At 47.1% G+C, this 27,834-nt stretch overlaps 1 long non-coding RNA gene and 1 pseudogene across 2 annotated transcripts; both read left to right on the forward strand.

The window, feature by feature from the left end:
- The first annotated feature begins 69 nt into the window (after window positions 1–69).
- Window positions 70–27,834, forward strand: LOC102555657 (uncharacterized). Of its 2 annotated transcripts, XR_005497576.2 has the most exons (6): window positions 70–2,877; window positions 20,496–20,623; window positions 24,884–24,950; window positions 27,280–27,403; window positions 27,512–27,571; window positions 27,663–27,834. It is a non-coding gene; the product is annotated as an uncharacterized LOC102555657 (long non-coding RNA). The 2 variants fall into 2 exon arrangements; XR_362279.5 differs by having other exon boundaries at window positions 27,512–27,834.
- On the forward strand, window positions 5,260–14,086 carry LOC134483932 (ATP synthase subunit g, mitochondrial-like; annotated as a pseudogene).

The raw sequence follows: 27,834 nt of genomic DNA on the forward strand, positions 1-27,834 counted from the left end.
CCCCCCCCCCGCAGCTGGTTGCACCTTTGACATGGGACCTCATTGGTGAACTAGGACGGCTAGGGCTGGCCTCTGAGGTCAGTCCTGTTTTCCACTTTGCCTCCTGACCACGGTGATGTGAAGAGACTTCATCGTAAGCTCCAGGCTGCTGCAGCTGCCGCGCCCTCTCCGCTGTGATGGGGAGATACTCTGAAATACTCTGAAATTGTAAGCCCAAATCTACCTCTTCCCCTGGAGAAGCTCCAGGGGATAGTTAAGGGCGAAGAGATCGTGAAGGGAGAAGGCTCGGAGCCATAGAGGATGGTGTTCAAGTGGTGTCCAGCTTTCCGAGTGTAGGATTACAGCAGCCATCTTGCAGGATTCCTGAGTCTCCCAAAGCCAAGGGCATAGCATGAGCAGCCTGGGGGGTCATGTAGCTGTGGGCTCTGAGCTGTGATCTTCATAGGCTAACTTAATGCTAACCCTTGAGTGACCTGCAGGGGAGGCAGGCACTGGACTCCCAGAGTCCCAGTTATTGTCCCACCCTAATTCTAACCACCTGGGTGTGGTGAGTCAGAAACTATAGGGTTAAATGGCTGGAAGAACCGGGTTTAAAAGGTGCCTTCAGGAATTAGTCTGGGTGACTCTTTAGAGGTGCTTAAAACATGGATGGGAGGTGCCAGGCCCCAGAAATGTGTCCCAAGCAGCTATGGCTTCCCGCACGTGTGATCTGTAACCTCTCACACACCTGTGCCACATCCTCCCACTCAGAGTGCCTAGAGGAGACAAGGAGAGGGAGGGGCTGGTGGCCATGCCTCTGTCTACAGTCATTCCACCTGCCCTCCAGCTGACCCCCTCCACAGCCAAGCAAATGGCTTGATAATTCAGGAAGGCTCAGTGCAGATCACCAGAAGAAGCCACCATACCACTGGGCCCTCACCACCTCAATGCCCTGTCCTTTCACAGCAAAATATGAAGTCCTCTGGTCACACCCAACCCTACCAGGAACCTGAGCTTTACCTTGGCAGCCATAGCATTGCTGGGTCCACAGCTACAGGCCCACACAGGATGATACATTTGGTCCTCACTGTCTGCTCAGAACAGAGGTTCTGTGACTGCCCCTGGGTCATAACCCAGCAAGTGACAGAGATAAGATCTGACATTTTGGAAGCTCGCTCTACATTCGTTTTTGTTTTTGTTTTTGTTTTTTCTCATATAATAGAAAGTTGGAGATGAAGAGACTTAACCAGAATAAATCACCAGACTCTGGGTCCCAGATCATTCACTTCCTCTGGTGTTTCCAAGTAAAAAATAACCCTAGATTCTTTGTGACTAGATATATTAATGTGGGCTTCTAGAACTTCTGGAGCATGATAGAGGCAGAAGAGAACCCCCAGGAACCTTCTCATACATGTGCATGTCTCATACATGTGCCTCCCACTTCTCCTGTGTCTGGGCTATAGGCACAGACCTTGGCCCCCGGATCCCTAAATCTACCATTTTATTATGGTTAGAAAATATACACAAAGCCCTCTTAGGCCATTTTTTAAGAGTACAGTTTATTGGTGCAAAATTTGTTTAGATTTTGTTTATATGTGTGAATGTTTTTGCACGCATGTATGTCTATGTACCATGTGCATGCCTGGTACCCACAGAGGCCAGAAGAAGGTGTCAGATGTCCTGGAACTGAAATTACAAATGATTGTGAGCTGCGATGTGGGCGCTGGAAACTGAACCCCATCCCTCTGGAAGAGCAATCCACCTCTCCTTTGAACCGCCCCTCCAGCCCCAGTAGTTTAACTGTAGTGTTAGGAAATCCAGTCTCAGAACACTTTCACCTTGCAAAAGGAATCGTGTAATATTTGTCTTATTTATACATCTTATCTCTCGAGAATGGCTCTGGGGTTCGCCTTTGCGGCTAGGTGGATAGGGAGAGAGTTCTTAAAGTTTGAGAAGCAACGTTCTAGAGGGAAGTTTGAGTGTGTGGGGATGCATTCTTGGCTTCTCTCCAGTGTATCCTTTTTCGCTCCTTGCAAGGGAAGCTTTTAAGAATCCCAGTGCTTTTCTGTGCGAACAGCGGAATGCTGAAGTTTGCCGAACACACCTCTAGACACAAAGACACTGGAGCGAGGAATGAGGATGTAAGTGGCAAGTAATAGGGACACAACGAAACTGGCTTCCTCCGGTATTGTCTGAGAAGAAGGAAGTAGAATGTGGCCAGCCCAAATGGCCCAGATTGTCAGAAACAACGCAGGGAGTGGGAAAATACAGTGTTGCTGGCCGTGCTCCAAGCGATTAACACACACCAGCTCGCCAAAGATGTCTTCGCCAGCACTGCCTTCTCCAAGGCTCAGAGTTCAAAATGTGGTAACGCCGAGGCCCATTCTGGGGGGCTTGTGGGGACGTGAAACAGACGTAGACCTTCAAGTTCAAGGTCTACCTGAGGTTTGAACCTTCTTGCTTCCAGCTTGACCTCAGTCATTTCAGATGCTCAGAAACGGGGTGCCTTGCCTACCTCACTCACCCTTTTGGTTCTCTTGTGGACTGCCCCCCCCCCAGAAAGCAGACATTGGGGTGAGTGACTGACAGAGGCCAAGCTCCCAGAGCCGGAAGCAGAACAAAGATGAAACCACACACGGCCTCAGCAAGCCTCAGTGGGCTCACCTGAGCTATCCCCAAAGGTGGGGAAGGGGAGCAGGAAGCAGTCAGTGGAGTTGGAGCAATCAATCTGCCCCTGTTGTCCTTAGCAACCTGTTTGAGGGACATCCGGGGACGCTCCGTGACTGTAGGTTCCATGAGTCCGGAAGTACTAATACCTAAGAGGAGGCATGTCCATCAGGTACAGATCGGACCAGATCACTTCCGGAGGGAGGAGCCAGCAGGTATTTCACCAGCCAGGTGGGTAAGAGGGAGGAAGGGAATGGTATTTTTGCCTCCAGGGGAGCCACAGCAGGTGAAGACTGAATTGCTCAGCCGGTGGCAGTCTCCTTGCTGGCTTCTCCACCAACTGTGCCAGTGCCTAAGACAGAGACCTCGTGGAAGGAGCGTGGGCTTGCGTGCCGAGTGTGAGGGAACAACACCTAGGCCCCACCTAGGACCTCTTGGGCTCCTTCGCTGTCTGTGTTTGTGCCTGGTTCCAGTGTTCTGCTTCCCAGCTCACCCTACATGCCAACTGTCCCTCCAAGACCCTCGTGGCAGCCAACTGTCTTAACTACAGGCTCGAAGACCCTCGTGGCAGCCAACTGTCTTAACTACGGGCTCGAAGACCCTCGTGGCAGCCAACTGTCTTAACTACGGGCTCGAAGACCCTCGTGGCAGCCAACTGTCTTAACTACGGGCTCGAAGACCCTCGTGGCAGCCAACTGTCTTAACTACGGGCTCGAAGACCCTCGTGGCAGCCAACTGTCTTAACTACGGGCTCGAAGACCCTCGTGGCAGCCAACTGTCTTAACTACGGGCTCGAAGACCCTCGTGGCAGCCAACTGTCTTAACTACGGGCTCGAAGACCCTCGTGGCAGCCAACTGTCTTAACTACGGGCTCGAAGACCCTCGTGGCTGGGCTGAGAGGAGAAACGGTCAGGTCAGGATCACAGGTCACAGAACACAGCTCCAGCCTAATCCTGTAACCCTCCTGGCAGGAATGAAGATACTCTATTTAGAATTGTGCCTTCCCTCTGGCTATCAGATATTGAAACAAATGACCCCAAGATTGGAAGTTCCTCAAGAATCTGATGCTGGGAGAAGGAAGAGGCTGACGCCTCGATGCCAGGCAGAGCAGGATCTCATCCCGCAGAAAAATATTCCACACCGTTGTGACAAACCGTCTAACTACCTTACAGTAGTGACTGAAGTCAAGACTACCACTGGGTCTCTAGCCCCACTTCTTCCTAATGTGCTCACCCTGAGTAAACCTCCTTTCTCTGCTTTCTCCTTTATCTGTCTGATTAGCCATTGAATGAAGCCAGGCAGGGGTTGGGGGAGGGGGTGATATTCATCTTTAATCCCAGCAATCTGGATGTAGAGGCCGGTAGATCTCTGAGTTTGAGGCCATCCTGTTCTACAGAGTGCATTTCAGGACAGCCAGATCTACACAGAGAAATCTTCTCTTAAAAAAAAAAAAAAAAAAGACAAAAAACAAAATCCCAGGTAGTAGTAACAATCCTCCTCCTCCTCCTCCTCTTCCTTCTCTTCCTCCTCTTTCTCCTCCTCCTCTTCCTCCTCTTCTTCCCCTCCCCCTCCTTTTCTTCTCTTCCTTCTCTTCCTTTTCCTCCTCCTCCTCCTCTTCTTCCTCCTCTTCCTCCTAAGGACTAATGACCAAGCAGGGTCATTGACTGACAAGGGCCCCCAGGGTCCAAGCTCTGACCCTAGGAACTCAGGTAACAATGACACAGGCAGAGGAATGCCAAGGTATAGGTCAGGCTTCTGACCCACAAGCAGCTCCAGAGGCCCCACCCCCACCCCAAATGCTGGAGTGTGTCAAAAATGGCCAGACAGGGGTGCTGACACTTGTAACAAGCTTAATTGCAAGGCTGGCTTTCTTAAGAGCGAGGATCAGCAAGAGATGACGTACAGGCTTTGGGCTGAACTGGACAGGGAGGAAGCAGCAGAAGCCATCCTTCTTCCAAGGCCCTCCCTCTGGACTGGGAGAGAGGAAACCATTGGAGGCCTTTTTAAAAGGACAGCCCAAACCCCAGGCAGAAGGAAGAGATTCCTGTGAAGAGGTCACCAACCCAATAGGACAGACACACACACACATGCACACACACGTACATACACGTACATACACACACAACACACACACTACACACACTACACACACCACATGCACACAGATACACACACACACACACACACACACACACACACACACACACACATCAAACCAGACAGAGAGTTGACACATTCACAAGTTCAAGACGCAAAGTGTTCTTTTCTTCGAATTACACTTCCTTGAGTTTCGCCTGGCCTTGGGTTGTTTTGAAGTTGGCAAGTCTCCTCAAAGCTGCTTTTGAGAGCCACTGTGTTCATTAGCTGGTTCACAGCTTCCTCCTACCACTTAGCTTGCCTGGAACCCTGCTGTGCAAACAGGCCTGGTGAGCTGGGATGTCTGGCACGTGCAAGGCCCAGGTTCCACCCTGGCACAGTGAGGAGGAAGCAGGCCTTGTGTGTGGACACCCAGTCCCTGTGGCACTTAGAGCCTACCAGAGAGAGAGAGAGAGAGAGAGAGAGAGAGAGAGAGAGAGAGAGAGAGAGGGAGGGAGGGAGGGAGAGAGAGAGAGAGAGAGAGAGAGAGAGAGAGAGAGAGAGAGAGATCTAATCAAGGCACACATACATAAATAGGAAAGTGGGAAAATCTGGAGTGCTGTGATCCAGACCTGTAGGGGAACTGAAGGAGCTGATTTCCATCTAAAGAAGTGTTAAAAGGGGGACTTAAGGCTTGAAAGCTAAGCAGGATTAAGAGGAAAGGGGAGGGAGGATGGTGGGAGTGGCCTTCCTGGGCAGAGAGGAGAGCTTGTGTACGGTTGTGAGATTGGGGAAAAGGGGGCTGATCAGAGAATCGAACTCAACCAAACAAACCACAGAGCTGGCTCCAGTTCCCCCAGGGCAGGTTACGTGTGTGCACTGTGAGGAAGTGTCCTAAAACGGCATTACTGACCAGCCTGGACACCGTCCTGTATCAGATGCTTGGAACAGGCAGAAATAATCAATAGTTCTGATAAATGATGAAGCAGCCAAGTCCTAGGGGCCACAAACAGGGCAGCCATGCGGATAGGGTCCCCAAGAAAGGCTGTGTTTCAACAGAGAACTAGGGAAAGAAGAGACCGTTTATTGTGAGTGGGTGCTTTGTACCACATGCGTGCCTAGTGTCCTCAGAGCAGCCAGTGCTCATAACCATTGACCCATCTCTCCAATCTATGTTAGCTCCTTTGAGTCTATAAAAGATTTAACTTTGGGGAGATAAGAAGAGGTTAACATCACAGTTTCAGTTCTTATTTTCTGAGAGTGAAGTCCAACTGAGGCCAGAGAACAGCAAGGGAAACAGGGTATACACTGAAGAGGGGACTTTGTTGGGAGTGATGGCTCACTCCTGTATCCTAGGACTCTGGAGGCTGAAGCCACAAATTTGAGGCCAACAGAGGAGAACACATAATTCCAGGCCAGCATAAGCTGCAAAGTAAGACCCAGCTTCAAATATTGAGTCAAGTAGCCCAGGTCATACCTGTTAAGTTATGCTCTAGAAGGATAGAGAAGACATACACTACAGCATTACAAGAGCATATAAGAAATTGGAAGTGTGAAGGAATCAACTGTGGCGGTCTGTGCTAGGGTCTCAGGGTAGAGGAGTCAGTGTCCGCAAGGAAGTAGGATAAGTTAACTAGGCAAAAGGTCGGCTGGAGGCTGGAAGAGAATATTCTAGGCATTGGGCATAAGCAATACTCCTGTGGTAGGAACATCAGAAAAGTTAGAAATTGGGGGACTGGGGTTCAGATAACAGAGAGAGGGAGGGGCCACCGTTAGGTTTAAACATGTCCTACTCCTTTGTGGGAGATTGTCTTAGGGTTTTGCTGCTGAGAACAGACACCATGACCAAGGCACCTCTCATAAGGGCAACATTTAATTATGGCTGGCTCACAGGTTCAGAGATTCAGTCCATGATCATCAAGGTGGGAACATGGCAGCGCCCAGGCAGGCACCGTGCAGGAGGAGTTAAGGGTTCTACTTCTTGTTCTGAAAGCAGATAGAAGACTGGCTTCAAGGAAGTTAGCATGGGGGTCTTAAAGCCCCTGCTCACAGTGACACACTTCCTTCAGCAAGGCCACACTCACTCCAACAAGGGCACACTTCCTGATAGCACCACTCCCTGGGCCAGGCACATACAGACCACCACAGAGACGGGCTGAGGGGACAAGAGAGTAAGGACAGAGGCTAGTGAAGTAGAGGAAATTCTCACGAGAGCCTGTGGTAGCCTGGACCAGAGCTGAGCAGTGGGACTGGGGACATGGGTCTGGGTTTGAGATATGTTTAGCATATAGGTTGGGCAGGGAGTAAACAGACTAAATGGGGCCCGGGTGTTTACAGGGAAAGAGGGACTAAAGGCAGAGACTCTGAGAGTCTGTGGGTGTTTGGAGCCACTCATCAGTCTAGGGCACCTCAGAGAAGACAGGGTGATGACTGAAAAGTGGCGACTTGGATTTCAGACAATTTGCAGAATGGGTTCAGGAATCAAACATTCTTGTTAGGCAGTATAAAACACACACAATCGATGTTCAGCCAGCGGTTCGGAGAGACGTACCTTCCACCTCAGACCGTGGTCAAGTTCATCCATAACTTCGAGGAGAAGGCACCATCCATGGTGGCCGCTGCCGTGACTTACTCGAAGCCTCCATTGGCCACATTTTGGCACTACTCCAAGGTTGAGCTGTTTCCCCCAACCCCTGGTGAAATCCCTACAGCTATTCAGAGCGTGAAAAACAAATAATTCACAATGCTAAGACTGGTAGCGTCAAACACCTTACAGTTAAGGAAGCTGCGCTGAACAACGGTTTGGTGACCTCTGAGGTGTGGGTGTGGTTTTATAGAGGAGAGACCACAGGTGAGTGTGGCATTGTTGGCTATGATGTTTGAAGACCAATCTCTAACTTCCAATTCGAGTTTTTATTTGAATGTTCTTGGACCATGTGTAATGAGACTGCTATCCGGATAAAATACTAGCTGTGGGGAAACACACACACAATCCAGGTATTTTGTTTATAAGCTATAAGCTTAGACTGGGCAGGTTTCAGGGCCATTCTATCTTACATCCCAGCCATATGTTTGTTACTTGCTATTTCTCCTGGCCACATGCTCACGGTCCAACTCCTCTCAGGGCTGTCTCCTCCACCTCCGTGTCCTTTTTCATTTCTCTCCTAGGTCCCTGAGACTCCTCACTAATCCTCAAGTCTGACCTTTCTCCCTCCACTGTCCCAGTACAGACTCGAGCCTCTTATTGACCAGTTAAATTGGGGAAGAAGGTTTACATATTATCACCTGGCATATGTGAGGATCTGCTTGTGGGGAGCAGCCAGGTCTTAGGAGCCAGCATCTAGCATTAGAATACGTAGCAACATTAGACCAACCCACTACATTTCCCATTTTAATCTAAATAAAAAAGCCTTCTCTTATAATAATAAACAACACAGAGTAGAGACAATTATGAAAACTATTGAGTAAGAATTACATTCAAAAGTCTAGTCTGTTTGTATTTGGCAACTCAGGAGAAAGTATTTTATTATCTATCCTATCCTGGTGAGTTTAGAGTTCTGTATCTAAATTGTTTTCCACCCTAACTTGTATTACCATTCTAAAAACCATCTTTAGACCTAACAGATTCTTCTCACGTCCTAAACAACTTAAGTTAACTGTGAAACTATAACTCTCTAGTCTTCAACTCCACCAGAGACTTGAGAAACAAGAGATATTATCTGAGTATGTAGGAAGGGCAGGCAAGCACTTCCAAAATTATAAACACGACAGACAGTTGGCCGCCTGGGAAGCTACCCGGTATTCTAAAACACTGGAGCAACATCTTCAGCCTTCTGGCCCAGAATACCTGACAGACATTTTGTGAAGCAGGAATTATGAAGGGCCTGTTTTGACAGAGCTTGGCAGTCGACTTCCCTGTGTCCATTTGTCAATTCTGGGCAGCATTCTGTCTGCAGATAAAACGAGGGCACTTTCCTTGCCTGGTGACTAGGCACATTTGAAGCCATCCCCAAATGGAGGTCTTGCAGTGTTCATCATCTTCTGAGTCAAATGGGTTGCTGTCAGGAGCTGACACGTCTCAATGTCAAAGAAGCCTTAAATTAATAAAAAAAAAATCTTTAAAATGCCATATTTTCTGAGTCTCTGAGGTTTTGGAAGACCATAACTGTTTGTAACCATAAAATGACCAAAACCATCCGCCCCAACTTAAAGAATAGGACAATGGTCTTTTTGTTACTGTTTCTTGTTGAATTAGAGTGAAGAATTCCTTTTTGGGAGGCCCCCAAAAATTGGGAAAGTGTTTAAGTAAAGACAAAGCTAGCATTTGTTGCCCAGTCTGTGGGGGCCTTGAAAGTTCAGGCTTAGGTTCTCATTGGATCAGTCTGGAAGGCTGAGCGAACTGAGGTCATCTGGGTCAGGCACCCTCCTTGAAGCCATTCTGAAAGCAAGTCTCTCAAGGAAACAGCATCAGCACAGTCTGAGGCAGGACCAGGCATCCCAGTGTCCTCAAGGGTGGGTCTTGCCAGGACTGTAGTGTTGAGCCAAAGATGATTTTTCTGCTTTTTGTTCAAGCAGATGAAAGACATTTTGTCTTCTTTAACAGTTAGTTTGAATTGTATGTCAGATTATAACATAATTTTTTACCTATATCATTTAAAAGAATGGTATGAAAAGCTTTAATTTTTCAGAATCTACTTTTAATAAGGGCTCTTAAATGCTTTAACATCACCCACCAGAGGTAGTAGAAAGGGAAGGTGATTAGGACACAGGGGCTGTGGACCTGTTTAGAAATAGTTCTTTGGAGCAAATCCAATCTGCACTGTCAGGATATCAGCAGTTCGGTTCACAGGAATCAGCAACGGCAGGTCGATCCAGAAGAAGCCTCAAGGCCCTGCTGTATGCCGTTTAGAAGTAGTTCCTTGGGGGCAGTTTCAACCTCTGTCAGGGTACCAGCAGTCCAATTCAGTAGTGTCAAACATGAATCAGCAGCAGTGGCCCAGCAGAAACTGCCAGGCCTCCACCAAACAGCATGAGTCAGCAGGAGCGGGACTAGCAGGGACTCCAAAAGTTCTCTACCGTGCCTCTCTCAACAAAGTGAAGATCATCAAAGACTAAGACTTGAGACCAGTGAAGGATTGCAAAGCTAACTATGCAAGTCCACCATCACTATCCGTTGAGTCCTACTCATACTCCCTCCAAACGTCACATGTCCTCCCACAGGTCTTGCCTCAGCAAAACACCATGTGAATCTGTCTTAGCAAAACTCTACATGAGTCTGTGTTAGTAAAACTCCACTTGGGTCTGTATCAACTGACATACTCAGAAACTTCCACTTCACTCTGCCAATCAGCCCAAGTCAGAGGAAGTGGTAAGAAGCCACCAGAACACTACCAGAAGGTTTTTTTTTTTTTTTGGTATGTTTCTTTCTATGAATCATGACAAACAATGACTATTAAGGAATAATAAGGCAAACCAATGTCATCCACTGTCTATTGAGTAATATTTATATTCCTGCTTAACATCATGCATTTTTTTCCCATGTGTGCCCCAGCAAAACATCATTTGACGTAACTGACTTTCCAAAGACACTGGAAGTTTCCACTTCAAAGGGTCCTGAGGATTTTGTAGTCAACAAGATCTATTGGTTATGCATAGGCATTTTTTTCATATCATATCTCAGCCAATCTCAGAGCAGGATCAGGGCACACGTTGTCTGACTTAATGATCTTGCCAACCTCCCTCTTTTGTCTGTATCCAACATCTTCAGGGGGTCTTCCCCAGTCAAACCTTATTTTCAATAATTTAGATGAAAGACATAGCTTTTCTTTTCCTGTTGGAACAAATGTAAAATCTTATTCCCCTTTTAGTCTATAAGCATCTCTTGGAATTTCTGTTAGATTTGTTTTTTCATAATGGCTTGACTTATGTTTAAGCTGTGGATTGTAAGTTACATCCGGACTAGGTTCCATGACATAATGTCTATAAAATTATTGTTTCTAACGGACGTATATGCCTGAGCATCAGCAGCTTTGATCATCGAAGGCATTCCCAAAGCAGCCATCCTCTCCAATAAGTATGCAATCTCAGAATCACCCTTTGGAATTTGAGTCAGAAGCCCATTGGGATTTCAAATATGCGTCAATAGCTTGATGCGTCAACATATGTGCATATCTCAATTCTCCAAACTCTACAGAATGAAGCACATATTTTATTTATGACACTGTTTTAAGGCAGTATCCAAATGTAGAATGGTTTTCCCATTTGTAAAGTGTGTATTTTTAATTTAATATACTGCATCTTTGTGAGTTGTCATTCTAAATTCTCAAGCCTTTGCTCATTTTTCTCATCTGGGACTACCTTTTCTGTTGTTGTAGGTTCCAGATCCTCTAATCTGTGTTCTATGGCCTGTAATCTAGTATCTAATTTCTCCGTCTCTTTCTTTTTTTAAGTTTTTATTATTTTGATCTCTTTGTAAAAGGACATATAAAATTATAACAATTATTCTTATGGTGTTACATATGGTAAGGTTCTACATGCTCCAGATGTCCTGTGACATTGTGTCTCCTTTATATTTTTAACATAGAAGATATTTTTTAATGAAATTTTATATTTAGCTTAGAATTTTGGGACTTTTAAGTCCCCTTGCAGCTTTGGAAAAAGGTTCTATTTGCCTGTAGGCTCTTTGGATCAATATGCACCTATGTTAGCTAACTCTGCCCCCTTGGTTGGAGCTGCAATAGTTTATCCTCTGACTTTTGTAGTTCTTGGCTTCTCCCACAGGGACCCAAATTGGTCTAGAGCCATCATTTGTCTGGCTTGCCCCTAAGCCTCAGCGCCGGTGCCCAGTGCCTGGTGCCTGGTGCCTGGTGCCAGGGGAAGGCTTGAGGAAGCTGCAGTGAAGCTTTGGAATTCTCTGTAAGCTAACCTGTTTGTGGCTGGATAACAGTCCCAGAGAATTGCAGGTCCTTGCATGGCATGGCGGGATAAGCATCGATTGCATCCCTAGGAAATGCATTGAGAATCTGTAGTCGGAGAAAGACTCCCCTGCCAGCTTTGTTTAAAGGCAGTGGATTCTCTTTACGGAGCTCACCTCCAACAGTTAGAAACCCTTTGTTTTGTTTTGTTTTTTAAATCCTGGCTTAGGTCTAATAAATGAATAAGAAATTTAAAAGTTTGGGTTTATGTCCTACGTGGGGCGCCAACAATAACAGGAATTTAACAGTCTTTGTAGCCAGTATAGAAACACACAATCCAGATGTTTTATTTACAAACTATAAGCTATGGGCATGTTTGGAACTATTCTAACTTATTTCCAGTTCATAATATCCCTCGTTACTTGCTGTTTTTTCCAGGCCACGTGCTCATGGTTCATCTCCTCTCATGGCAGCCCCTCTGTCTCTGTGTTTTCTCTTCTTTTTCCTTTGTTCTCCCCTGAGACCTCTCACTAGATCCTCCAGCCCCACCTTTCTCCACCCACTGCCCAATTACAGGTTCTAGCCTTTTGTTGACCCGCTAAATTGGAGAGCAAGGTTTACATAGCATTTCTGGGTGTACATGAGGATCTGCTCATCAATGACAGCCAGAACTTGGGAGTCAATATTTAGCATGAGAATACATAGCAGCATCAGACAAAACTACTACCAATCCCATTAAAAGCAACTGGAGAAAAGGCCAGAAACTCAGAAGGGAAATCAGAACCAGAAATGCCAATCTGGGGGCTGGGAAGCAAGCATTTGCCCAGTATATGCTCACAAGCATAAGGACTTGAGTTCAGATCCTATAACCCATGTAAAAACCTGGGTACAATGGTATGCCTCTATAACCCCAGTCATGACAAGATAGTAAACAGAGACAGGGATGCCTGGACTCTTACTGACCATTTTGTCTAACTACTTGGTAGCGTTCTTAGCCAACAAGAGACCCTACCTCAAAAGATTACAGGTACCTAAGGACCAATCCTGGAGACTGTTTTCTGATCTTCAAATGCATGCCATTCATGTGATACTGGCTCTCACACATGTACACCAATACACACACACACACACACACACACACACACACACACACAGAGAGAGAGAGAGAGAGAGAGAGAGAGAGAGAGAGAGAGAGAGAATTGAATTTGGAAGTCCCTGTTGGTATGAGTTGGGTTCATCTGGGGAAAGTGTGACACACAACTTTCAGATACAGAGATATATCAGTAGGGGTGGGGAGTGGAGGCTTGAGGGGTGGGTGTCATACAGAGGCTTCAGTAGTCAGGTTGGTTTGGGAAACAACACTGGACAGATCTACTTAAACTGATTTCTTCCACGCAGGACTTCTCAGAGTCTTTCACAGTGTGGGTGGATGGGAAGGCCAGTGAGGCTGAGGGCTTTCCAAATGAGGAATCACATTTGGAGATTCCTAAATTTCTCTTGTTACAGAACCCTTCTATGCCAGGACACCCCATGAACTAGACAAATCTCCCTGATCGTCTAAGGTGTTAGACAGAGCAGTCCTCTGCCCCATCATCTGAACAGGGCACCACACTTAACTAAATGCTTTTGTACCACCTGAGTCAACCCAAGACAATATGACAGAGGTCGTCTTTATAACTCCGTCCATTCTCAATGCTCAGACGTGTCTCACTGAAAAATCACTTCATTTTATTATTATTATTGGCTTTGGAATGATTCTATTTGTAGTTATCGAACTTTAGGCTTCTTTTCCTCCTCATTGTCTTCTAGCTGCCCTTTAAATATGTTATTTCATTCTTCTTTGGCTCCCATTGTTCTGCTGAGAGGTCTCACCTCTCATTCAGGCTTCCTGATGTATTTCATAAACTTTTTAACATGTAGTGGATTAATCTGATGCTGCTTACACTCTAATGCTAAATACCGGTTCTCAAGATCTAGTTGCCCAAGAAGAGCAGATTCTCAGATATATCAAGTGATGCTATGTAAGCCTTGTTTCCCAATTTAATTGGTCAATAAAAGGCTAGCTGTTGTGGTTTGCCCTGGAGTTATCTGTATTTTGATGCTAATTCCACTGCCCCAAGGACAGCTGCCCTGTCACATTCTCAGGAATCAGGTGACCTCACCAGAACCTTGTCATTGAATTTGTAAAGTACAGGTGAGGGGCAGGTACAGGATAGAAGGAGGCCTGTCATTGGAGGAGAAGGAAGGATGGGCAGGAGAGAAGTTTGAAGGAAGAGGAGGAGACAAGACGAGAACGGAGAGAGAAGAAGGAGAGAGGGGAGAAGCCATGGCAGGTGATGTTAAGATTCTGCTCTGTGTATTTATAGGATGTTATCAATGTTCTTAAGGGATGGATGGTACCGGGCTTTTTATGTTTAAGTGGGCAATTATATCTTACCAATTGGGTCAAAGATTATTGTGTTGTGTGTTCTTTTATGTGAGGGTTTGAGTGTAAGAAAATGTGCGGCTGGGATGTGTTTCCACCAAGACATCTAGCAGATATCTGGGACACCACGGTGTGGACCTAGCAGGTAAAAGACATCCATACCTTTTTATTTTTATATTTTTACAACAACATAGCGCCTGTGATTGGGCAGTGGTGGGAGAAAGGTGGGACTGGAAGATCAAGTGAGGGGTTGCAGGTAGAGGAAGAAGAAGAGAAGAAACCAAGGGGGGAGGAAGCCGCTAAGAGAGGAAATGGACCATGAGCATGTGGCCGGGAAAAACAGCAAGTAACAAGGGACATTATGGCTAGGAAATAAGTTAGAATAACTCCAGACCTGCCCAGTCTAGTGGCATAGCTACTAAATGAAAATACCTGAATTATGTGTCTTTTATATGGGCTTGCTAGAATTATAAGTTCATTTTACATTAAACTTACTGTCCCGTAGGAAAGTCTGGATATTTTCTTCTGATCTATCATCCAGTTTATAACAATTTCTTTTCTCTTGCATATAATCTGCTTTTAAGCCCTTCTACCGAGTTCTTAGGTCCTAAGTTTTCATTTGATTCTTCTCCTAAAAGTCTCTGTGCAGGCTGGAAAGATGGCTGAGCAGTTAAGAGAACTGCTGCTCTTGCAGAAGGCCTGGGTTTGGTTCCCAGGGCTTACGTGACAGTTCATAGCTGTCTGTAACTCCAGGTCCGGGGGTCAGACAATCTCTTCTGTCCTTCTCACACCAAACATACATGTAGTATACTTACAAACATGCAGGCAAACATGTGTACATATAAAATAAAACCAAAGAAGTGTTTCTAAAAAACTGTGTGTAGGGGGTGAGGTATCGCTTGGTGGCAGAATAGTTACTGAGCTTGTACGAAGACTTGGGTTCAAGTCCCAGTATTAAAAAAACAATAAACTTTTTAAAAAAAAAGACTACATATACACTCATGTGATCTGAAACAATGTATATATGATGTGGCCTCAAATTATAATAAAATTAAAAAATTCTCTTCAGTTAGTGTCTTTACTACATATTTTCTATTTAGATATGCTTAGATGAGTAAATACAATCATGTTATAATTGTCTACAGTATTCAATATGGCAGCATGGTACCTGGATTTGTAGACTAGGAAAAAAGGGTGTATACCATTAGCCTAGGGGCATAGGATACTGTGGGTGAATTTACCTAACAATCCAATTGTCATTTCTCCAAAATGTCCCCATTATCCCAGAACACATGTCTTTAAACTCTAACACTTTTCTCCTGGTTTTCAATCATTTGATCTAAACTCTTAGCATGCCTTGTAACAAAAGGTAAAGCAATCCCAGAGACTGTATGAAGAAACGCAGTGGTAACTCAAACATTGATGCTATCTTCCTCTAGATAGGATTTCCTTTCGTTTATGACAGGCAGCCCCTAACAGACCATCTCCTTTAATTTAACCTGAGATTGAATTCTCAGCTAATAGACTGGGGCACCCACTAGGTTCCTGGCCCTTCCCAAGAACCGAATGCTAATTTTTGGTCTTCTTAGCCCTGTAATACAGCCAAGAGCTGCTACCTTAGAAATCAGTGTCTCTGTACTAATTTGGGATCAGTGAACGCTTCATGGGGAAGCTACACCTGCCCACCTGCTTACAGCTCACCTGTCCACCTGCTCACTTGTCTACTTGTTCATCTGCTCATCTGTCCACTTGTCCCCCATCTACCTGCTCACTTGTCCTCCTGTCCACCTGCTCACTTGTCCACCTGTCCACCTGCCCCCCATCTACCTGGTCACTCATTCACCTGTTCACCTGCTCACTTGTCCACCTGTCCACCTGCCCCCCATCTACCTGGTCACTCATTCACCTGTTCACCTGCTCATTTGTCTACCTCCTGCTCCTGTCTACCTGCTCACTTCTCCACATGTCTCCCATCCACCTGCTCACCTGCCCACCTGCCCCTCATCCACCTGCTCACTTGTCCAGATGTCCCCCTATCTGCCTGCTGACCTCTGTGTTTCTTCCTTTTAATGCCTCAGACATGTCTTATTAGTTCGCTGAGGCTTCCCAACAGATGTTCCTCACTTTTTACAATTATGTCTTCTGGCTGTTCTTAAAGGGAGATCTGATTAAAATTAGTCCATAATGGCCAGAAGCAGGGGTCTCCCTCTAACAACTTAACCAGCGTGTTGCTGTGTTTCAGGTTTCACTTTCTGCCCTTTGGTAACTTTGCCCACCTAAGCTCCAGTGGCTATAAAGAAAATTCTCAAGGTAACAAAAATAACTGAGACTTATTATTTTTCAAGTAAAAAGATTTTTTTTGCCTTAAAGTCTTTTGTTGGTTTTGTTTGAGGCAGGGTCTCACTCTGTGGTACAGGCTTTTCTAGACCCTCCTATAATGCCCAGAATGGCCTCAAACTCACAGAAATTCTCCTGGGCTCCATAGGGTTAAAGGTATGGGCCACTGTGCCTGGGTCTGAAAGCTTTTCTCCATTAATTTTTTAAATTAGCATATAAAATAACGGTTTAATTATGACATTTTTGTAGATGTGCATAATTATGCTTTGTTCATATTCAGCCTGCTTGTTCTCCTTCCCACAGCCCCTTCCTCCTCCCATACAGTTCCATCATTCATACACACACACACACACACATAAACACACACATACGCACACAGAAACACACGCAGAGGCAGGCACAAACATACACTCACACACACATACATGCATGCACACACGCTCACACACACATATGTGCAAACTCTCATGCACATAAACACACACACAAACACAAAGAGGCAGGCACAAACATGCACACACACAGGCGCACACACATATACATAGATACAAACTCTCACACACATAAACACACACATACACACCCATAAACACACACACAGAGAGGCAGGCACAAACACACACACACAAACATGCATGCACACGCGCTCACATACACACATATATGTGCAAACTCTCATGCACATAAACACACAGAGGCAGGCACAAACATGCACACACACATGCACACACATATACATAAATACAAACTCTCACACACATAAACACACGCATACACACCCATAAACACACACACAGAGGCAGGCACAAACACACACACACATGCACACACACACATACACTCACACACACACACATCAAATCTAGACTCCACATCTGAGAAAAAGCATGAGAATTTTTGAAGACTTAATTATTAATAAACTGTGGTGCTCTGAATGTAAACAGCTCAATGGGCTCATAGATGTGAACATTTGCTCTCCAGGGAATGGAGCACTTGAAAGGATTAGGAGGTGTGGCCTTATTGGAGGAAGCGAATCCATGTCAGTAGGCTTTGAGGTTTCAAGAGCCCATTCTAAGCCTAGCGTCTCTCTCTTCCTGCTGCCCGTGGACCTGGATGTAGAGCTCAGATCTCCCTCTCCAGCACCGTGTCCACCTGTGTGCCGCCATGCTCCCCATCATGATGAAACTGCAAATAAGCCCCAATTAAATGATTTCTTGTATAGGAGTTACTGAAGTCATGGTGTCTCTTCACAGCAATAGAATACCAGCTAATACATAAACTGGCACATCTGGCTTGTTTTATTAAGCAGTATCTTATAATATCAGTAAGTACTTAGGGCCAGGCATGGTGGTGCACACCTTTGATCCCAGCACTCAGCAGGCGGAGAGGCAAGTGAATGTCTGCGAGTTTAAAGCCAGCCTAACCTACATAGTGAGTTTCAGGACAGCTGGGGCTGTTACACAGGGAAACCCTGTCTCGAAACCAAACCCACTCAAACCAAACCAACAAACCAAAAAGTACTTAGTGAGTGTTTAACTCTGGACCAGGCAGCATCTTCATATGCATGAATTAATTTATTTAATGGAATACAACCAGTGGACTTTGCCCTTCATATTCATCAGCTACAGGGTTTGTTCAAGGATGGGTCGTAGAGAAAACATGGCATATGACTTAGCACACAAAGCCAACACAGTATGCTGAAGAGAAGAATTTAGTCTTATGTATCTCAGATTTGATGGAATGTAGAAGCCCCCCCCCTCAAAGGGGATCTCCAAGCCCTAAGTATAACTCCAGCGGGACTACTAGCATACGTTGGTTGACACAAAAGACTAACAGGGAGCATAATTTCCCCCAGCTGTGTACTTCCTGGTGGCGGTGACAAAATGTCTAAAGCAGGAAGAAGCAATAGGAGGCTGAAGAGGAGGAGAACAGGGAGTGCTCGAGAGCTGGGATCAACTGTCCTTGTGTATCTTGACGATTTATTTGGATTTAGCAGACATCAAATAATTGCAGGTCAAAGAAACAATTAGAACGGCGGAATCAAAAAGGAACAAGACTGGCTCAGTGGCTAAGGAGACGCTGCTCATCTAGAGGACCACGCACTTGAGTTCATAGCACCCATGTAGGATGGCTCACAAGGAACTCTTACCCCAGTTCCAGGGTATCCGACACTGTCTTCTGGCCTGCGCGTGCGCGCGCACACACACACACACACACACACACACACACACACACACACACGACTGACACATGCCCATAAATGATTTTTTTTTTTTTGGTTCTTTTTTTTTTTTTTCGGAGCTGGGTACCGAACCCAGGGCCTTGTGCTTCCTAGGCAAGCTCTCTACCACTGAGCTAAATCCCCAACCCCAATGATTTTTTTTTTTTATTTAAAAGGGAAGACGGGGGGGGGGGGGAGACCCTGCCAAGAAGAAGAGGACATTCTATTGCACAGAAATGTACCAAAGCCAGGTATGGAGGCCAGAACGTAGTAATTCAACCCTCTGCAAACCGGTTCTGCTTACTCTGCAGACTCCTCCAGCCCAGGTCATGAAGAGTGTGTGCTCTATTCTAGCTACGAATGAGGCTTGATTACACACCCTTTGTACTCCAAAGAGTTGTCCTCCAATGGGAGTGGTATGAAGTGGGTGAGGCATAAATACCTCATGGATGTTGGCGGTAGTTGTTATTCAATTCACGGTGTAGAGAGAATCTCTCTTGTCCTGTATGGAAGCATCACCTGTCAATCAAAAGCTGATTGGCCAATGAGCTGAGGCAGAAAATAGGAGGTGGGATTTTTGGTAGAGGGAGAAGAATTCTGGAATAAAGTCAGGCACAGGAAGAGATTCACCCTGAATGAACCTTGAGGAGTCAGATGCATAAAACTGGTAAGTGGTAACCAGCCATATGACGCCTATAGAAGAGAGTTAAACGGGTTAATTAAGTTAGGACCTAGTCGGGAAACGAGTCCAAGCTTGAGATGTAGGCATTTATTCATATGTAATTACATCCCAGAGTTCTTATTTCGGGAACTGGGGCATGGCTGGGAAAGCCCTCAGCTACATCAGTGTCCTTGGGTGTGTAAGAAGTGATTGTCTTCATTGATTGGGTGTCACGAGTGGTTCCTTGGATACATGGCTATAGAAAGGGATATAAGTTCAATCCAACAGAAGTGGTTCCTTATTACAGCTGGCATCCAGGACGTGAAGAAATGTTCCAGAGTACACGGATGTGGAAGGTCATTAGCAGAGTTGCTGTTTTCACCCCACCCTGGGAGGAGCTGGTTCTCCCAAGGTCATTGCAAGTCGGCTAGCCAGAAACACTGGAGCTAGATGGGCTTAGGTTGGTTAAAAATGAGGTGCCTGTCCACCCTTAAAGACAGAAGTGCTCCTCCTCAGATGGTGTACCACCATCACCGTCGTCATCATCATCATCACCATCGTCCTCACCACCACCAGCAGCACCACCATCGTCAAAACCTCTGCCCAGTAAAATGATTAAAACAATGACTTAGTTCATAATGTGAAGCAAACCAATGTATTGTGTCACCCATGCACACTTATGTTTTGTTATCTTCACTCTGGAACCAAGTCTTGTGCCTGCATGAAAGCCGAGATGAGACAGAACAAGCAGCCATCTTACCTTTCAAAAGGTTTCAACCCAATTCCGGTTGTCACTGTCTGTATGGCTTTGGGTGGTCCTGTTTCTTTGCACCGTCCCTAAAACTCTTGTTAAAGGAACTTCAAAGTCCTCTCCGGGTCTAAGATGTATTATGTGTGGCAGTGGTTTTAGTTAGAAGCTAGCCTAGAAATTACCACTGGCCGGTAGAGTGAGCCTGCTCATTCCTGATGCAGCCAGCTTTGAACCCACAGTATATGGCTCTCAGGTACCCTCTGAGGACCCTCTGGGGTGCCGGTTCCCCAGCCCCACTCTGGCCCCATGGTGGAGGTTTCTCTAACTCCTTCCCCACCAGCCCCTTCCCTGATTTATGCTGCTGCTCAGAGCTACAAAGACAAACTAGAAACTTCCCTGCCCTCTCCCTCTTTCAACTGACTTATTCTTAACTGGCTCTAACCCAAGCACTTTGTTCTCCACAGCGTCCTATATGTAAAAATACTCCAGGCCCCACCTCCCCTGCTTGGAACAGGGCATCAGCTTCCAAACTGCTGGCCAGGTCTTTCCCGGTGGGCAGGAAGAAGGCTGCTCTGTGAAGACTGGAGTCTAAGTAAGTACTGAGAAAACAAACCACGGGCTTCAATTTTAAGCTCTGAAAATAGCAAGTGCCCAGGATTCCTGCTGGCCTGAACTATGAGATTTGTCTCCCTCTGCCTATGGAGTGGGGGAGGAAAAGACTTACAGGACCTGAGGCCAAGCAGAGAAGCAAACAAGAACCGAAGGCCTCCAGGGAGGGGGGCGGGGCAAGTGAGGGAGGGAAGGAGAGGGGAGAGAGGGAGGGCAGAAGGGAGAGAAGAAGAGGGAGAGAGAGGAAGAGGGAGGGGGAGGGGAAGAGGGGGAGAAGGGGAGAGGGAGGGGGAGAGGGAAGTAGAGAGAGGGAAGGGGAGAGGGAGAGGGGGGAAAGGGGGAGGGGGAGAGGAGGAGAGGGAGGGGAGGGGAAAGGAGAGAGAGGGAGAAGGAGGGAGAGGGAGACGGAAGGGAGAGTCTCAAGCTCAAACCCTGGGTGGGGGACCTCCTAGGTCTCTGCTTGGCACCGTCACCCTGATGGTGGAATGAACTGGCACACAGGGGTTCTGGGCCCTGCTGAGTGTTCCTCCTGAGCTGCTCTAGCTTTGAATGCTAAGTTCTGGTCAAAGCTGAAGCAAGCCTCTGAGAAGCTAGCAGCTTCTGTCACAGCTCTGTACACAGCTGATCCTTCTGAACACTGAGCACGAGGTCAGATACCAAGAACAAACGGACTCATGCAAACTAAAGCTCCTGGGAGTCAACTGAATGTCTAAGTGGCCCTGGGCCACTCGAATATGAGCCTTACTGGCATCTTCTCTTGCATGGAGAGAAGTCAACCGTAGGGAGATCCTGGCGTGCAAATACTCGCCATGCAAACCAAGGTGTGTCTGAAGTGGCAAGGGAATGTAATTAATGATTGGCTACTCACCTCCTCCTAGTTCCTCCTCTTCCATATGGGTATGACTAGCCACCACCCTCATTAGACAATGGGGCGTAAGTGCTACAGGACAGGGGCTGTATAGTACGTCTCCTTTGCTGTGTGTTTGCACAGCTCCTGGGATTAACAGAGCAGTGAGTAGATGCAGAAAAGACACATACAGACACGGGAATGCTGGGATCTGGTAGCCCGGGGTTCTCTGATGTAGAGGCCGCAGCATCCCGGAAGTTCAGTGTACTTATTATATTTAGCCAAACAAGGAGGCTGGCAGGAGCAACAGGAGGGGAGCAAACTCCAGGCCATAAACAACTGAGAAGAGAGCTACCAGAAGTGGGCATTTCTGCACACGCTGGCTGTTAATATTTGCAGTTGGGCTATGACAGGCTTTGCTAGCTCTCTGAGCCTTACTCGGGGAAGGTGCAACTCCCATGGAGCTGAGGCCTGGGCTCTTGACCTGGACATGTGACATGTCTTGTCAACAATGCACACTCACCCAGGACCTCAATCACTCTCTCGCTGCTTCACTCTTCCACTCCACAGTACACAGTACCCGACTGATACACTTTACAGCACCTGCTTTGCCATGACCTACGTGCAGTATCACCGGAAAGGTCACAAAGCGACGTGCAGCATCGTTGGGGAGCACAAAGCTATGATGCAGGTTGAGCCAACTGAGCTTAGCGGAGAAACAAATCCAGGTTTCCATGTGCATGCATGAGTCTACATAGATTGGTGCTGGGCCTGCAGTGAGGTCCCTCAAGTTCCTGGTGACTGGACAAATGCCACCTATAACCCTAGTGTTCCACTTACTGCCCTGGGTAACCACTACAATGAGGAGAAAGTCAGAGGGCATGAGGGTCTGGGCTCTTGCTGCTATGACTTTGCAAGAGTCTATCCATGTTGGCCGGGTTGCTCCATGGGCAGTTCCCTATCCCAATGTCTCCTTCATGGAGACACCTCAGGTTTCTGACTTTCTTCAGGTTCATTGATTTCAGCTTGGGCTTGAGTTCCCACTGCGGCTACCCATCAAAACAGCTAATCAAGGTGCTGCGGAGGGGCCTAGGAGCCAGGACTGAGGAAAGAGGGGGTCAGGGCAGAAGACCCACAGCTGTTTAGTACTATGATGCTTCAAAGAGAGACATTCAGTCTTGGGGATTTCCTCTCTTCTTTTTCTTGCTTCTCTGATGCTATGGGGATAGAGCTGTGGGAATATTATCACTCCCTAGGGTGCCTCCGCTACCTGACCTCCTTATTTCCCTGCACCCAGGAGCCCAGCAGCTGATCTAAACTACCCTCTAAGAAGTCTTCCTTTGACTGGCCTTGACCTTGTGACCTTCCTGCTTAGGTCTCTGGAGTGGCTGGGGTTAGGAGTGGTAGGTACTACTACGCCCAGAAAAAAGTCTGAGGCCAGAATATAAGCCGCAGCTGCCCTAAAGTAAAGTCAGTTCAAGCACACGGACACTTGCACAACTTCAAACTAGACAAAAGCCCAGTGCAGAGAGAAGGAAGTGTCCACAACATCTAACCCCTGATCAAGAAGCCATGTGCAATCAGTACCTGACTGAAAAGCAGGTATAACAACCACACTCTGGGGCAGACCCTGTGCTCAGGAGCAGTTATCCAACAGACACCATGGTGTGTGTGTGTGTGTGTGTGTGTGTGTGTGTGTGTGTGTGTGTGTATGTGTGTATGTGTGTGTATGTATGTATGTGTATGTGTGTGTATGTGTGTGAGTGTGTGTGTGTGTATGTGTGTGTATGTGTGTGAATATGTGTGTGTATGTGTGTGTATGTATGTGTAAGTGTGTGTGTATGTGTGTGTATGTGTGTGTGTGTGTGTGTGTGTGTGTGTGTGTGTGTGTGTATGATGGGGGGAGGGTGCTGTTGTTACAGTTTGGTGTCTTTTGTCTCCTTAGTGCCCATTTTGTTTTGGATTTGTTTGCTTTTGTTTTTTGAGAGCCAGAGAAGGAACACCACAGCACTGGGTGGAGAGGGAGGTGGGGAGGACCTTGGAGGACTTGGATAGAGAGGGAAGGGGGGGATGGGAGGGGAGAGATGAGCATGTGATAAAAGAATATCACATGAAAAAAATTTAAGAATAACTTTAAAACGCAATTGGAAAAAGTACAGGCCTGTACTTTTTCCTGGACTGAAGGCTTTGGGGCTGAGGAACCCTCTCCACCCTTGAGCTCCCCCCCCCCCCCCCCCCCCCGTGGGTAACTGTCCCAGCCCTGACTGCCCTTGTGGAGACACATCTCAATGTGGCCAAACCAAACCACAGAGTCCCCATTTGGAAGATCTCCCTTCCTAACCACCCTGGCCCCACATCAATAGCAAATGTTGCCTCACAAGTGGCAAGCCATTGCCTGTAGGAACCACCCGGGGCTCACAAACCAAACTCGCATAGGAGGAAAGAACATCCCCCTAGAGAGGAAAGCCACCATCAGAAAAAAGAGGAAAACAAAAGTTCTCAGCCCAAGTTTCCTCCATGGGAGACACCCTGGCCAGGGCTCCTCCTCACAGCTGGAGGCTTCCTTTCCGTGCTGGGCCTCTCATTAGGACCTAATGACCCCCAGCTGTGCCCGCTTCTGCCTGGCCTGGTTAACCCGTTGGTTTCCTTGACCAGAAAATATGGGTCAATCAATTCTGCGCAGGACTCACCCATCTAGTCAGGGGGGTGCATTAAGTGCGTTCTCCTGGGAGCCTTGAGAGTGAGAGGCTAGTTCACCAGTCTCCCCTGAACGCTGAGGTGGATGACGGTTCCCCCCCTGAGGCCACGCAGCCAGCAAGTGAAGGTGGGACGTACACTTGGCTCTGGGCTCTCTTGGGCATCCTATCGCTTGTTTGGCTAAAGTTAGATCATTTTCAACGCACAGATTACAAAGATCCCCACCCTTGCCTGGTGCACTTCCTGTAAGCTTGAAAAACAGAATTCTGGGCTGGAAGTAGGGAGAGTCTAGAAAGGAATTGGCTTTGGACCTACACCAACGTCTTTGAACTTCAGCCACCTTATCTGTAGTGTAGTGCAGGGGAAAGGATATGTCGCCACGCTGGAGACAGAGCTCAGCAGGGAAGGCTTGCCCTAGGATTTATGGCCCAAATCCATCCTCAAAATAGAAGGAAGGAAGGAAGGAAGGAAGGAAGGAAGGAAGGAAGGAAAGAAGGAGGAAGGAAGTCTCTTGAATGTACTTGAAAACTAAATAGATTCATTTGGGAAAAGTATTATAATTGCAGAGCCTCCTCAAAGGACATTGATGCTCTGTGACCCCTGATGGTCAAGCACATTGAGTGACATTGGAAGTGTCCTTTGTAAGAAGCAGACTCTGAGAACTTCTGAAAACTGGAGATTTTTTTTTTTTAATTTCAGGGATGGTTTATCCTGACTAAATCCTTTATGCCACCTGAGAGAAACCGGGTCGGAAAGAGTACATGTGGTATGTCTCCAAGCCAGTGGCGCTGCCTGGGTCCCGCTTTCCCGGAGGGTCCCGCTTTCCTGGGAGGAGGTGTGGGCGTGTCCTGGGTGTTCCTACCTGGACAGGGTAGGGGAGGGGCATCCTATTCTGGTGGGAAGGTTCCTCTCATGGTCCTTGTCTGTTCTTGGGGTTCTGGGAGGAGCCAGGTAGGCCATTGTCAGAGGTCCCAGACTCGTGGGATAAACTCGAACGAGATCTTTGGGCATCAGACTGTATTTCATTTCTGACTGTTCCTGATGCGCAGAAATCTTGCTCAGTAGCTGTCTGAGAGCTGAACCTTGAAGAAGGAGAAACAAAAGACATGGGAAGACAGCCCATGAGCCACACTAGACCCTAGCGCCAGGTGCAGACGCAGGAGTCACCCACAGCTAGTGACATGGATCCAAACAGGAAAGGGGACATGCGCTTCCTACTGCTTCCTGTGACAAACTGCCACCAACCCATGCCTCCCAACACAAACCACACACAAGTCACTGTCTTATGATGCTGGTCTGAAGGCCAGAGTAGCGCTCACCAACAAGGTGGCAGCTTTCTTCTCCTAGAACCCTAGGAGCCAGCCTCCAGAGGCCATACTCATCCTGCTGCCTCAGCTCTGTCTTTAGAACCAATATGGCTGGAAGCCCTCTTTTCACTTGCCTTCCTTCTAGCTTTGGCCCTGGTTCCACTACTCCATTTCAGAACCTTTATGATGAGAGCAGGTCCATCTAGACAGTCTTACTTTTCATTGTTAACCCTTAATTTCCCACTGCTGCACGACCAAACGTTTATAGGCTCCAGGTTTAAGACGTGACATCTTATCCTACAGAAGCCTAAATAGGCTGACACATTTACCTTTGATCCCTGAGAGATCTAAATTTTACTGTATTTCAGGATCTTGGCAGGCAACACTCCCGGCCATTGAAATTGAGCCTCTGTTAGATTCTGATTTATTACTTATGCCCAAGGTAGCTGAGTTTGCTAACCCCCTCACTCCTGCCTGACCCTCACCGACAGACACCACGCATCAAAGAATCTGCCTTCTTATGTCACTGGATTGGGTGTGATGGATGCATTTTTAGATACCTCATTACAAGGTCTGCGACCAGGGGTTTATTGAGAACCTACTGTGTTCACACATAGAACTAACCTTAGCAAGCTCCTATTAGGTGCCGCCAGGCTCTAAGACCTTCATGCAACCTCTCTAATCTTCACGATGGCACAAGATGGGATAAATCTTCACCTCTACAGTGGCAGTGGAAACCCGGGGCTTAAGTCACCTACATGAGGTCACACAGCGAAGCTGGCTGCCTATCTGTTGCCTTTCTTTTTTTGGTTCTTTTTTTTCCCTGGAGCTGGGGGACCGAACCCAGGGCCTTGCGCTTCCTAGGCAAGCGCTCTACCACTGAGCTAAATCCCCAACCCCAGCTAAATCTCCAACCCCTTGTTGCCTTCCTTTTCTCAAATTTTAAACTCTTTTTTTTTTTTTTTTCCGGAGCTGGGGACCGAACCCAGGGCCTTGCGCTTGCTAGGCAAGCGCTCTACCACTGAGCTAAATCCCCAACCCCTAAACTCTTTTTTAAAATGCTTAAGCCCTAGTCGCTGACTCTGGTACTACCAAAGAGTAGGCTCTTAGTGGGCATATGTTGACACGGGGCAAGTCAAATCATAGGGGTGTGTGTGTGTGTGTGCGCGCGCGCACACACACACACACACTCTAATTCTCATCAGAATCCTCAAGGGAGACACTATCTGTACCCCCAGGAAACAGACAAGGAGGTTAAAGCCCCAGTGACCGCAGCTGCATATGAAGTCCCTGTGCTCCTAGCTGTAGCCTGGGCCCCCAGGTTGCAGGCCACGTGTTCTCACAAAGGCCGGCTGTCTTTTCATCTCTCAGAACAGTCGCCATCATAAAATGCTCTTTGGTTTGAATTCTGTGGTTAACAGATGCTTCTATTGTGAAGAACCTAATTGTACTGAACCGGGCATGTGCGGTGTGCACCACTCCGGGAAGATGTTCGTATTCCTCCAGAGGTGGGGCCAGCCTCGGGCACAGCCAAGGGAGGAGGCCCGGATCCTTATGCTCAGGGAGGCATAAACACAGCAATTAAAGCTTAAGCTACCCCAGCAGCCCTCTTTTTTTTTTTTTTTTTTTTTTTTTTTTTTTTTTTTTTTCCTTTTTTTTCTTTTTTTCCGGAGCTGGGGACCGAACCCAGGGCCTTGCGCTTCCTAGGCAAGCGCTCTACCACTGAGCTAAATCCCCAACCCCCCCCCAGCAGCCCTCTTAATTACATTCTTCCTTAAATACCGACAGGGCTGACAGGGCCACATGCAGGAAGTGGTCCATGAGGGCCCAGCCTGGAGACAGCACCATTCGAGGGGACGCACGCACGCACGCATGCACGCCCCCAGGAGGACCGTTTCCCTTCGTTATATGGGTATTTCAGTCTGTGTGCTTCCCCTTCTCCCTCTGACTTCCTGTCTGCATCAGGCAGCTAATCCATCTGGGCCGCTGTGATGATTAATTAATATTATCAACTCGACAGGCTCTTGAGTCACCTAGCAGATAAACTCTGCACCTGCCTCTGAAGGATTATCTGGATCAGGTACACTGAAGTGGGAGGGTCTACTGTAACGTGGGTGCCGTCAACCCCAGACTAAGTAAAGAGAACATGAACTGAGCATGCTCCTCCGCAGTCTCTCTCTCTCTCTGCTTCCTGACTGCGGATGTGATGTGACCGGCTGCCTCGTGGTCCTGCCACCATGCCTACACTGTGAGCCACAAGAAGCTCTCTCTTCATTGGGTTGCTGTTGTAAGGTATTTTGTGACAATAATGAAAAGTAAAAATAAATAAACGATATAGCCACC

Source organism: Rattus norvegicus, chromosome 20 (assembly GCF_036323735.1).
Source record: "Rattus norvegicus strain BN/NHsdMcwi chromosome 20, GRCr8, whole genome shotgun sequence".
Lineage (NCBI taxonomy): Eukaryota > Metazoa > Chordata > Mammalia > Rodentia > Muridae > Rattus > Rattus norvegicus.